The sequence below is a fragment of the Schistocerca gregaria genome, chromosome 3 (assembly GCF_023897955.1).
Source record: "Schistocerca gregaria isolate iqSchGreg1 chromosome 3, iqSchGreg1.2, whole genome shotgun sequence".
Classification (NCBI taxonomy): Eukaryota; Metazoa; Arthropoda; class Insecta; order Orthoptera; family Acrididae; genus Schistocerca; species Schistocerca gregaria.
In genome coordinates, this window is record NC_064922.1 from 916,263,361 (window position 1) to 916,274,314 (window position 10,954).

The window sequence follows — 10,954 nt, forward strand, 5'->3', positions numbered from 1 at the left end:
ACCATCAAAAGAACAGGCTTTCTAACGGTATACTATGCTTTCTACATCGCTGCCAACGGGTTCTATAAAACTCTGGTGACTACTTTGAAGGACAGTAAGAGGTGCAAACATGTAACTCTTTTGTATCGGTTGTGAATAAATAGATGCCACTATTTAAGTTCCAATCCTCATATAAATGAAACTAAAATATACTGTAATAATGTTACGGAGTAATATTTACTTTATAATTCGTTGTCAACGGGCTTTCGGGTTCCTAGGACACCATCAGACAACACAAGACAGTCTACCCAAACATGCGATTTAAAAGATTGTTACTTCCAAAGATATATGACCATTTTACGACCACACTAGATGTTGCACAGTTCTTATTACAGTCTTCAGTGGCTTGTAAAGGGGACTTAGTTGACAAAGTTTTCATGCTTAGCAAATGTCTGGAATCGTACCGTTCAGACGTAAAGTAGGTCTGAAGACCGGATCATTTTGTCGATTTAATATCTAGGCGTAATTTAGATAGTAGAGAAGACAAAAGTAAAATTTATTGGGAGAATTCTAGGAAACGATGGATCATGTTTAAACTGAACTGCATGAAGAACACAAATGGGACCCACCTCGGGTTAAAGGAAGACGATAATGTAATTCAGAGGCGTGTCGCAAGATTTGATACCGGTAGGATCGATCAGTAGACGAAATGTTTCAGCAACCCAAATGGAAAGGACTGCTCACAGCTGTATTACTCAAAAATTTATTACACAACTTGGTTCAGTTGTTAGTAGATCATCTTCTGGTGTCTGCATAAATGACAAGGCACAATGCGGCATCACAAAAGAAACTCATAAATATAATAGAGAACATAAACTACTTACTGAGAACTAAGACTCTGAAATCGTAATCAGTTTAGTACAATCAACACAAAATCAACAACGTAGCTATTTAACTCAAAAATCAAATCAGAAAAGCGTCTCGAAGTTTCGTGATGAAGCACATGCCAGAACTGAAATAAGAAGCGACCCTCAGTATAGAACACATTGTTAAAGATGTTGGACTGGTAGCAAAATATCCTGCACCGCATCAAAGAGCAGTCATATTTTTAAATCACAAGTAACACTCGACTTAATGGTACTTTAATGTTACTAACCCAAAGATAATATACAAAGAATAAGTGGAAGACATAAAGACGATAATTATTTCACATATTACGTCTGATCACTTCAGATTACAACAATGTTTAAAGGGGAATGTTATTTTACATCGTCATATATGTTACTTAGGAAGTGGGTATGAGGGGTACACTTAGGATGGAAGTTCAAGGCCCCTGTAATGCCACTCTTCAAACAACAACTACCAAATTCACTGTTTATTCAGAACAGGTAAGACACAGTCAACGTGGGCATCTTTTTACAAAATATTACAGATATTTCCAGAATGAGATTTTCACTCAGCAGCGGAGTGTGCGCTGATATGAAACTTCCTGGCAGATTAAAACTGTGTGCCCTACCGAGACTCGAACTCGGGACCTTTGCCTTTCGTCGGCAAGTGCTCTACCATCTGAGCAACCGAAGCACGCCTCACGTCCGGTACTCACAACTTTACTTCTGCCAGTATCCGTCTCCTACCTTCCAAACTTTAATCTGCCAGGAAGTTTCATATCAGCGCACACTCCGCTGCAGAGTGAAAATCTCATTCTGGAAACATTCCCCAGGCTGTGGCTAAGCCATGTCTCTGCAATATCCTTTCTTTCAGGAGTGCTAGTTCTGCAAGGTTCGTAGGAGAGCATCTGTAAAGTTTGGAAGGTAGGAGACGGATACTGGCAGAAGTAATGCTGTGAGTACCGGCTGTGAGTCGTGCTTCGTTAGCTCAGATGGCAGTCTGCCGCCGGCAGTGCTGCGAGGCGGTCACGCGCCAGAGCGCTGCGGGCGAGGCGCGCACGGTGTGTTTGTGTTTACTTCGGCCGCTGTAAGTGCCGTTTTCCCTTCTAGACCACCATGGCGCACAACTATCGGAAGAAGACATTACGTTTCAACTTTTGTTCCGACTTTGCCCGACCCAAGGCCCTGGAGGTAGAACGATTTATTCGCGATGAAGTTAAGATACTCGTACCACCAACGGATCTAATTGGTATCCACTTGTCGATAGTTATCAGTACCGTCTACGTCAAAATGATCAACGATGCGGCGTGCGACAAGGTGCTTCAAGAGGCAAAACGTGGACTGCGCTTCTGCCATTCCGACGGCAACGTCGGACCCGTTACCGTCGATCACGCAGGTCTCGGCACACGGACGATAAGGATCTTCGAACTGCCGTTCGAACTACCTGCAGACGTCGTCATCGAGGCGCTCCGTCCCTATGGCAACGTTCTGGAACATGTTGCCGAACGATGGGTACAATTTCAGACCTATCCCGTTTTAAACGGTGTTAGACAGGTGCGCATCGAGTTGCAGAAACACGTGCCTTCTTATCTACGTATCGAAGGCTGCCGTGCCATTATAATGTACGACGGCCAACCTCGAACCTGTTCCGGTTGCGGGAAAGAAGGTCACCTACGGTCTGAATGCATTCAACGACGTGTCGCGCAGCTCCCGTTGTCGGAAGCGTCCGTCACACCCACTATGACCGCCCTACCGGTCACTTACGCAGCGGCTCTTGCCACGTCTACAGTTTCGTCCAGTCCGTCGCCCGTTCCTTCCGATCGGCACGTCCCACCGTCCCAGTCACCTATGGACGGTGCGGACGTCCCACCTGACAACCTTGCCGCCGAACAGGCTCCCGCACCGGACGCTGAGGAGAACAGTACTTCTTCACAACACCTGTTTGACAATTTCATTGTACCCACCGACGCATTCGAACCAGGTCGACGCTCTTCCTTGCCGTCGTCCGACACTGAGGAACACGTGCGCAAACAACGCTCGCCGTTCACCCACGGGCTCTCAAAGCGTCGCCACCAGCGACGACGAAGACGACACCCAACCAACCGACATTTCCATGCAGAGGTCGGCGGACAACTTTCACGATGATCAAGACATTTCGCAGGACGGGACCTCTATGGAGGTCGCCACGCACAATGTAACGATCGGTGCGCCGGTTGAGACGCCTGTCTGCCGCCTCGTACCACCAACGGATCTAATTGGTATCCACTTGTCGATAGTTATCAGTACCGTCTACGTCAAAATGATCAACGATGCGGCGTGCGACAAGGTGCTTCAAGAGGCAAAACGTGGACTGCGCTTCTGCCATTCCGACGGCAACGTCGGACCCGTTACCGTCGATCACGCAGGTCTCGGCACACGGACGATAAGGATCTTCGAACTGCCGTTCGAACTACCTGCAGACGTCGTCATCGAGGCGCTCCGTCCCTATGGCAACGTTCTGGAACATGTTGCCGAACGATGGGTACAATTTCAGACCTATCCCGTTTTAAACGGTGTTAGACAGGTGCGCATCGAGTTGCAGAAACACGTGCCTTCTTATCTACGTATCGAAGGCTGCCGTGCCATTATAATGTACGACGGCCAACCTCGAACCTGTTCCGGTTGCGGGAAAGAAGGTCACCTACGGTCTGAATGCATTCAACGACGTGTCGCGCAGCTCCCGTTGTCGGAAGCGTCCGTCACACCCACTATGACCGCCCTACCGGTCACTTACGCAGCGGCTCTTGCCACGTCTACAGTTTCGTCCAGTCCGTCGCCCGTTCCTTCCGATCGGCACGTCCCACCGTCCCAGTCACCTATGGACGGTGCGGACGTCCCACCTGACAACCTTGCCGCCGAACAGGCTCCCGCACCGGACGCTGAGGAGAACAGTACTTCTTCACAACACCTGTTTGACAATTTCATTGTACCCACCGACGCATTCGAACCAGGTCGACGCTCTTCCTTGCCGTCGTCCGACACTGAGGAACACGTGCGCAAACAACGCTCGCCGTTCACCCACGGGCTCTCAAAGCGTCGCCACCAGCGACGACGAAGACGACACCCAACCAACCGACATTTCCATGCAGAGGTCGGCGGACAACTTTCACGATGATCAAGACATTTCGCAGGACGGGACCTCTATGGAGGTCGCCACGCACAATGTAACGATCGGTGCGCCGGTTGAGACGCCTGTCTGCCGCCGACAACTCCAGATCTCTCTCACCACGACGCAATTCCCATGGACATTGGGTGGACCCATGGCATAGGAGCATGGGCCGACGAGATTGAGGAAGATACGCCCCCTCCTCCGGATGAGTTGCCTCCGCCGGACAAGGCTGCCTGTTAACATCAAAAGCGAGGCCCTGCACCTGATGGGACGGGACTTCCTGTCGGTGCCCTCCTCTTACTTGCCTTGGTGATGGTAGATGCGCGTCCACCACCACTGAAACAAACGTATCGGTTTGCCACGTTGAACATCAACATGATCGGCACTGTACCCAAGCTGCAACTCCTATGTGACATGCTTCGGGCCTCTGACGTCGACGTCGCCCTTCTTCAGGAAGTACGCGTTGCCACACTACCACCAGTCTACGGCTACGACTCATACACGTCCACATGTGATCAATCAGGGCGTGGAGTGGCTTTCTACATACGCGAAGGAATCCCACTCAAGGACACGACAATCCTTCCCTGTGGAAGAGGCATGGCTGTTACCATCTTCGACACGCGCGTCATCAATATCTACGCTCCGTCTGGCTCCACGAACCGTCGGCAGCGGTCCACTTTCTTCGGACATGACGTGGCGCCCCTGTTTTCTGGACGCTATGATCGCCTTATCATGGGAGGCGATTTCAACTGTGTCCTCTATCCGCAGGACCAAATGCCTGGTTATTCGCCATGCCCGGCGCTTCTCATCTTAATCGAAGATTTTCACCTAGTGGACGTTTGGGAGAAAATTCATGGCAATACCCTCGGTTTCACCCATTATACAGCACATTCTGCGAGCAGACTGGACCGGTTATATGTCTCTGCCCACCTTGCCAATGACGTCGCCCAAGTTGAACGGTGGCCCCTTGCATTCTCGGACCACTGCGCCGTCATTTGCTCCCTGGCTCTGCCACCTCAGTCAGTGTGGCGCAGCAGAGGTTACTGGAAGCTTAATACCTCCCTCCTTAATGATCCACACTGCCGACAATGTATTGCCACTACGTGGGCGTCTTGCGAAAGACGCCTTCCACAGTACACATCCACGTTCCATTGGTGGCTCAAATGTGCCAAACCTGCGATCAGAAAGGCCTTCATACAATGTGGCAAGGAAGCAGCAGCATGGCATCGAGACACCACAAATTTTTACTACTCCGTCCTCCGTGAGCTCGATGCACTCCCTCCATCACCTGACACCCATAGCGAACGACAACGTACTAAAGCTCGTCTCCTCTCTCTTCAACGTGCACGACTGCATGGTGTCGTGGTGCGTTCCCGACGACAAGACCTCCTCCACGACGAAACCCCATCCACAATCCATACCGCATCCGACCACAGTCGTCGACGTCGACTCTTCGTCTCCCACATCACGACCTCCGATGGTGTTCACCACACAACACAGGCGGTGGTGGTGTCTGCCTTTGCTGAACATTATCGCCAATTTTATGATGATGAACAGATGGCGACGCCCATTCCTGATGATCTCCGTCCTTCCCCTGACCGGACACTCACCATAGTGGAGTCAACGTCCATGATGTCTGCAATCACCACAGAAGAGGTAGTAGATGCGATCAACAGAGGGGCCAAGAACAAATCACCAGGACCAGATGGTCTCCCAGTGGAGTTGTACCGGGCGTTCACCACGTTGATGCTTCCTCGCTGGACGGAAATGATTCAGGAACTCTTTACTCCATCCTTCCCAATTCCACCTGAATTCGTCACTGGCATTCTTCTAACTGTGCCTAAACCGAAGGGAGGGTCTCATGTCTCTGCATATCGCCCCCTTACACTCCTGAATGCAGACTATAAAATCTATGCACGCCTCTTAGCAGCGCGCATGCGCACCGTCTTACCTACGGTCCTTTCACCTGAGCAGACTGCACGTTGTTGTGGGGCCACCTTACAAACAGCCCTAGGAGAATGCCGTGACCTCATTGCACTGGCGTCGGTTTGTCGCCTTCGTGCAGCACTGGTATCCGTCGATTTCACGAGTGCCTTTGATCGCGTTCGACACCCATTCCTCCTCATGGTGGCGACACGTATGGGGTTCCCATTACTTTTTGTCGATGCCATTCGCCGGTTACTACTTCCCGCCGTCTCGATGGTACAAGTCAATGGGAGGCTTGTAGGACCGATTCCTATACGCCGCTCTGTACGTCAAGGATGCCCTATGTCTACTTTACTATATGCCATTGCACTTGAGCCCCTCATCACTGGACTTACCTCTAGACTGCAGGGCCTCACTTTGCGTGACTACACTTTTCACTGTAGGGCTTATGCGGACGATCTCCTCTTTCTCACCTGCTCCTCCACGGAACTCAATGACGCCATCCTATGGATCCACCAGTATGGACATCTTTCTGGTAGCATTCTTAATGTCCGTAAATCGACTATGATGCACATTGGGCGCGGTCTCCCGGCTATGGTGCCGAACCCACTCCCAGTCAGTACCACCCTTCGTTACTTGGGTATCGAATTTACGAGCTCCACACACCGCACAGTGGCCCTGGCATACCGGCGGCTTTTGCAGTTGATTCGGCACCATGTCCGCGGTCAAGTGCACCGTAACTTAAACCTACTCCAACGTGTGTCCTATGTCAACATGTATGTAGCCCCTAAACTGGTACACGTCGCCCAGATCCTCCCAATGCCGTTACTCCTTGGCCGCCGCATCCAATCAGCCTTTGGATATTTCGTGTCAGCAGGGGCACTTTTCAAAGTCCGCTACAGCACTTTAACATTGCCTCCTGCAAAAGGTGGCCTCGGACTCGTCAACGTGCGGGCACGATCTTCTGCACTCTTTGTCCATACTCTGTTGCGGCACTGGCAGGGGACGGTTCCGTCCTTAACACGTAGTCTCTTAGATATCCTCCGACCAGCTTCTCTCGATCCACCGATCAATGTGGCACCTATTTCTCCATTATTGTACCACGTCGCCAATTGTTTCATAGAACTCAGCTACGTTCGGGCCGATCTTCCAGTCGCCCGTCCTCCCCGTACGAAAGATTATTATCGTTTGTTTATGCTGTCCAACCCTTGCGACCCCATGGTGCTACGGCATCCTGACATTAACTGGCGCACAGTTTGGGGGTGTGTGCATGCATCCTTTTTACCGTCGTCTGTGTCTGCACTCTGGTATGTTTTAGTTTATGGAAAGTTCCCGACTAACAGTCGACTTTATCGCATAGGATTGGCCACCTCCCCACTCTGCCCTGACTGTCAGCTCGAAGAGACCGACGAGCACCGTCTTACGTGCCCCCTGAAACAAAACGTATGGCTCCTCATCCAACGAATCGTGGGCTTTTACCTCCGTGCCCCGCCAACGACGGTAACCCCGGATATCCTGTTGTTGCTCCAGACATTTCACTACCCTCTTGCTAAGCACCATACTCTCATCTGGTTTCGAGGACTGGCTTTAGAATACCTCTTTCAAAATGGTCCGCATACAGTCCTTGACTTCTGGTACAAAGTTGTGACCTCGCATAGCACCCTCACCCGAAAACCATCTTACCGACAAACTTTTGCCGGTTATCTCCGCAGCGTCTTCCTTGACCCCCCTCAAAGCTGGGGTGTACCATGTATACCTGTCACATGATGCAACACCCTTATCCACGTTCCCATGCATCGACCAAAAAAAAAAATAAATAAATAAAAAAAAAATAAATAAAAAAAGACAGAATATGTTATACTTTGTTGTATTTAATGTTTTTTCTTTTTAATGTATTTATTTATTTTTTTGCTTAACTAACAGTTATTTGTATATGTTTAAATGGAATGGTACCTTGAAGAACTCTTGCATAGTGAATATATATGTACTTTTAGTTTCTTCAATAAAAATTATTACAAAAAAAAGAAACAAAAAAAGGATGTTATATTTTGTTGCATTTAATGTTATTCTAAAAAAAATGTATAGATGACGCATTAAAAAAAAAAAAAGAAAAAGAGCACGTGTCCGCGAAAGGCAAAGGTCCCGAGTTCGAGTCTCGGTCGGGCACAAAGTTTTAATGTGCCAGGAAGGTTTATTACAGATATGTTGCTTCTCGAGCAAGACAGCAGATAATAACCAACAGACTTAAAGAGATGAATCACACAGATTTCAAATAAATTGCAGTATGAAGCTGATTTAAAAAAATGGAACAATTTTAAAAAAATTACAGTATGAAAGTAATTTACCGAAACCCCCAAAATCCCAACCAGCCCAACACGTAACTATATTAACAATTAATATACAACGAATTTAAAATCCCTTATTTTAAAAGAAAAACACAAACAACACATGAAGTAGGTTACATTTATTAAACGGGCAGTGACGCCAGGCTCCCCTGGGCAAAGGGTGACTTAACCTCAAATGCTGGAAACAGCAGATCAGCCGTCCAAAACAACACCTAAATGCCGTGTCACCACCGGGAGTCACTTCCCATTAGACGGCACGTGACAGCTTCTGTGCACCGAAGCGGGACGTGGCTGCGCATCCACGCACCCCAACTCGCAGAAACTGGTACACAAACAGACCGCAGAAGACACGGCAAACACCAACCAAACATCACTCGGTATACGGTATTAAATCGATGAAATACAGAAACCAATTACTGTGGCCGGCCGCGGTGGTCTCGCGGTTAAGGCGCTCAGTCCGGAACCGCGTGACTGCTACGGTCGCAGGTTCGAATCCTGCCTCGGGCATGGATATGTGTGATGTCCTTAGGTTAGTTAGGTTTAAGTAGTTCTAAGTTCTAGGGGACTGATGACCACAGATGTTAAGTCCCATAGTGCTCAGAGCCATTTGAATTTGAACCAATTACTGTTGAGTGAGGGCATTCAATAAGTGCACGTTTAGATATAAATGAGTAGCTTTCCTAAATACAGGTTTTACTAATAACAGAATAACTGGTTGCAAAAAAAAAATTCTTTTACAGCAATGTACCAGGGACGTCGCTTGATGGCAATAAACCCAAAATCACAAGCAGTCCTTCCTGCTAATCTGCCTTTTAATAGTCATACAACCAGCAGATTTTAAAGCAAATAGTAACTGATGGTCTGCATATAGTCACACACTTCGCCGGCTCCCAACCGACCAACAAGTCCACTCACTGCAATTCAAATCTTTGACGAAACAAAGGCACCAAAACCACTTACACGTACGATGGAGAGCGTTGTTCGAGATGGTCTCGAGGGGTGGGTCTCCCCGAGAAAACAGGCCCCAAAGCAATGCGACGAGCAGCGCCCGAAGTTGACATCAGACAGGTCCACCAGAAGTTCGCGACCTTCTTCCAAGGTAGAGCGGCCGCGTCACGGCTGCCCGAGCCCACGTGTTTGCTCAGTCGTCCCCTCAAGCACGTCCTAGCGTCTCGTAGAGAGTCCCGGCGACCAACTCCCCTACCACAAATACCCGCCGCCAGACCACAGCGAGGGCAAATATCGTAGTACAGCCGGTAACCGATAGTCCTGCCAAAGAGCTGGTGTGCCAGGAAAGGCGCACCGCGGCTCAGTACATACAGGGTGAATCGCTTAAAACTTGCATCACAAATATTGTAGAAATGGAAAGTTCTGCTGATGTGCGGTTTTTACAGAATGAGTTAGTAGTCAGGGAGTCGTACTGTTAGCCAATGAACAGGTTGTAGTAATACTTAGAAAGTGCATGTTTCTGCAAAACTCAAAATAAGGTAAATTGGGATGTCAGTTGTGTTTGTTGCAGGATTCAAGTGTGAGTCGTTTACCAGACATCGTGTTTTGAAAATTTCTCCACCAACACTTGTACAATACGTGTGACAGCACACACTAAATAACAACGGAAGTGTATACACCAGTTATATGGACTCTGACCAGTAACGAGGCCCTCCGCCACACACCGTTGGGTAGCGTGCGGAGTACAAATGTAGATGTAGATGTGCGGCAAGAAAAAGGAATAAAAGTGAGATAGTGTTAATACTTTCATCCTTCTTTACCTCCTCTGCATTACTGCAGATGACGTGTCACTGAGCACATTTGTACTGTGCATGCAGTACACGTGAGGTGCCTAGCTGTTTCCACTGCGCTGTGTGGAATACATAAGTACTTTTACACATCACTAACCTGCTGTCTTCATGATGATGACGTCCCCAGCGCAGAAAACAGCACGCAGGCTGAAATTAACTTCGCAAGGAACTGCTGCTACGAATAAACTATAACTCGCGTTTTAATTGATATAGTCACGAGAAACTATTCTTGATCACAACGTATTGAACATATCTGGCTAAAATAACATGAAATACATCCTGCCACAGACAACATGTCTGTGTACTGGAACCGTCAGAACTGGAGAATAAAATTACATGAATCAAATACTACTATTAGAGATAACCTGTCTTACCTAGCGACGGTCGGAACTGTAGCAAATAAAATTGCATGAAGCCAATACTGCTGTAACAGACAACATGTCTGTCTACTGGAACGGTCAGAACTGGAGAGCCGGACTGCCTGACACACTTCTCGCGCCAAGCCAGCAAGGCGTCACCCGAACGCCACCGAAGTGCATAGGCAGTAATATCGTCAGTCTTTTGTTTTAGTAATACTTTGATTTTAATAATTTTTAAATGACTGATTGATAGCTGGCTGTTGAGAGATGTTTATTTTAAAAAAATGAAGTAATTTGGATGACAGGTTTAATTAATAATAGCAACTGAAGTTTAACGTTTTGGCGCCCTACCGCCGAACACAGCAGCCAATCACAGAGCAGGAGCATCATGCAGGAAGTCTTTCTGACGGGAATGGTACCGAATCTAACACCTGTCACCGGTACCTCATCCCACATTGCGTCATCTCTATGCTTCTTGCATCTCCACTGCCCTGGGAATAGCTTCCTGGAG